General features: G+C 45.9%; 1 pseudogene; it reads left to right on the top strand.

The window, feature by feature from the left end:
• The first annotated feature begins 1,713 nt into the window (after nucleotides 1-1,713).
• On the top strand, nucleotides 1,714-2,974 carry LOC128046365 (60S ribosomal protein L4-like; annotated as a pseudogene).
• The last annotated feature ends 333 nt before the right edge of the window (nucleotides 2,975-3,307 follow it).

Here is a 3,307-nt window from a genome sequence, read left to right as displayed (position 1 = left end):
CAAGCAAACCCAGCTAAGCCAGTCACATCTGCCCCAGGGCCTTTCTCCCCTTGAGCCGGTGAAGACTGTCTCTCAGCAGGTAACGTGGCCGAGGCTCGACCTAACTCGTTTCACCCAGAGTGCAGAATCTTGCTGGCTTCTCAGATCTAATTCCATCAGCACTAGAGTGCCAAGCTCTGCCATCTCCAGCAGAGAAAATCACGGCATTTCCAGTGGGTTCTTGTTCTGTAATAGCGTTGTTTCCGACAAGTCATAACACAGAGCTTTCAAAATATGTTTAAGGAAATATAGAGAAAGAGATACTTTCTAAGTTAGGTAGTGATGAAAAAGAGAGACAGAGAAATATAAGCATAGAAATAACTTGCGTTCATGTAGAATCACGTGCCATTCAAAGTGCAAGACTAATTTCCCAAGGTCAGAGAGTAAATTATTAGAAGAAATGGAATCAGAACTCTCTTTTTCTGACTCGAAGTACTAGAGTCATTCCTCAAGGCCAGACGCTCCTATGGAATCGCTAAGACGGCTCACTGAGAATGAATGAAACAAGGTCTTTTTCATCCTTTCCTTGACTTGTCATGTTTCCCACATTCCTCGTTGTAACTATCATAAACCGACACCACACCCCCTTGGTGTCCAATGTACCTTTCTCATAGGCTCAGCCTATTCTGTTCAAAGCCATTGTCTCACCATGAGGAGATAATCGATACATTCAAGCCAGGCATGAGCTTGAATCCCAGGGTCCCCTTTTGAAATTCCAATTGCCTCCCACGCTTCAGGCACCAGTGACTGTGTCGGTCAGGACACTGATATGAACAGCACGTCTTCAAAAATTAAATTAGGGATGTTTAACGAAGGTGTCTTCCCAAAGTTGGCTGCAGGGTTCAGAGAAATCAGCAAAGGAAGATGAGTTAGCCAGGATGGAGTTCTTCAGGGGGGACACTGACCCTCAGTCCAAGTGTAAAGGGGAGGGGTTGGTTCTCTGAATCTAGTGAGAGCTGCCTCTGGAGAAAAGGGTTGTAACCCAGGGTGGAAAAATGTCTTCAATGATGATTTTTAAATTCTCAAAGCTCCGGGAGACACAAAATTCCACTTGAATAAATATAATCAAACAATGGAGGGAAAAAGAAAAAAGTACAACACTGTACACATTGTTGAAAGTGTGTATAAGTGCTGATAAAAGAAATTCGCTGTGATATTTAGAATTTGAAAAAGAATAGATAAATACAGTAGCAAGAGACAGCTCTTCACACGGTCAATACTGAAATCAGACTGATTCTATTCTTTGCAGCCAAAGATGGAGAAGCTCTTTACAATCAGCACACAAGACCTGGAGCTGACTGTGGCTCAGCTCATGAGCTCCTTATAGCAAAATTCAGGCTTCAATTAAAGAGCCTAGACCATGCAGGTGTGACCTAAATCAAATCCCTTATGATTATACAATGGAGGTGACAAATAGATTCAAGGGACTAGATCTGGCAGACAGAATGCCTGAAGAAGTAGGGACAGAGGTTCATAACACTGTCCACAAGGCAGTGATCAAAACTATTCCAAAGAATAAGAAATGCAAGGCACAGTGGTTGTCTGAGGAGGCTTTACAAGTAGCTGAAGAAAGAAGAGAGGCAAAAGACAGAGGAGAAGGGAAAGATATACACAACTCAATGCAGATTTCCACAGAGCAGCAAGGAGAGATAAGAAAGCCTTCTCAAGTGAGCAATGCAAAGAAATAGAGGAAAACAGGAGAGGAGCGTGGCCTGCCCCTCTCCCTGCCATTGGCACGTGTGCTCCAAAAAGCGAGAGCCATCTGGCCAAAAGGTCATTATGCCTGCTGTGTTCAAGGCTCCCATTCTACCAGATATTGTTAACTGTGTTCACACCAACTTGTGGAGAAACAGCAGACAGCCCTACGCTGTCAGTGAATTAGCAGGTCATCAAACCCATGCCAAGGCTTAGGGTACCGGCAGAGCTGTGGCTCGAATTCCCAGGGTTCGAGGGGGCAGGACTCACCGTTCTGGCCAGGGTGCTTCTGGAAATATGTGTCGTGGGGGACGCATGTTCGCACCCACCAAGTCCTGGCAACACTGTCACCAGCGCAGCAGCGAGATGCCATCTGCTCTGTGCTGGCCGCCTTGGCCTTACCCGCGCCAGTCGTGTCTAAAGGTCACCGTCCATTGTTTCTGAACTCCCTTTGCTAGTCGAAGATAAAGCATAAGGCCGCAAGAAGACCAAGGAGGCTGTTCTGCTTCTGAAGAAACTTAAGGCCTGAAATGATATCAGAAAGGTTGACGTCTCCTAGCAAATCAGAGCTGGCAAAGACAAAATGAGAAATCTTCACCGTATCCAGCAGAGGGGACCCTGCCTCATCTAGAATGAGGACAGTGGTACCATCAAGGCCTTCAGAAACATCCCTGGAAGTACTTTGCTTAATAGAAGCAAGCTGAACATTCTGAAACCTGCTCCTGGTGGTCATGTGGGACGTTTCTGCATTTGGACCAAAAGGGCCTTCCGAACTTGGATGAACTCTATGGCACTTGGCATCAAGCAGCCTCCCCGGGCACAAGATGCTGAATACAGACCTCAGTGGGATCTTGAAAAGCCCAGAAATCCAAAGAGAGCTCTAAGCACCACGCAAGAAGATTCATCGCAGAGTCCTGAAGGAAAATTACACTGGAAAACCTGAGAATCGTGTTGAAGCTCAACCCATATGCAAAGACCATGCACCAGAACACCATTCTTGGACAGGCCAAGAGCCACAGAATCTGGATGGATAGGGCAGCAGCGGCACTGGACGTGAAATCAGATGAGAAGGGGGTTCAGGCAAGAAGTCTGTGGTGGGAAACAAAGACAGCTGTTGGTGATATGACGTTGAAGAAGCCTTTAGTGGGAAACAAAGGCCACAGGGACCAAGAAACCAGCAGCTGAAAAGAAGCCCACAGGAAAGAAACCCACCGCAGAGGAAGAGAAGGCTGCTGCGTAGACTTAGTTTTGTTCATGTGACACCAAATCATTCCGGACAGCCAATTTTGAATAAAGACCTAAACAAAGAGGCAATGAGAAGCATGAAGAAGAAAATAAAGAAACAGAGGAAAGCAATAGAATGGGAAAGACGGGAGGTCTCTTCAGGAAAACTGAAGATGTCAAGAGAGCATTTCATGCAGGCATGGGCACGTAAAGGACAGAAACAGTAAGGACCTAACAGAAGCAGAAGAGACTAAGAAGAGAAGAGGTGGCCAGACTACACAGAAGAGTGTTCTGGGTATTCTAGCTCTTTGTACAGAAGAACTGTCCAAAAAAGCTTTAATGACCCAGA

The sequence above is a fragment of the Budorcas taxicolor genome, chromosome 4 (genome assembly GCF_023091745.1).
Source record: "Budorcas taxicolor isolate Tak-1 chromosome 4, Takin1.1, whole genome shotgun sequence".
NCBI lineage: Eukaryota > Metazoa > Chordata > Mammalia > Artiodactyla > Bovidae > Budorcas > Budorcas taxicolor.
Note: the sequence above shows the minus strand (reverse complement) of the source record. Positions and strands in the feature narration are given on the sequence as shown.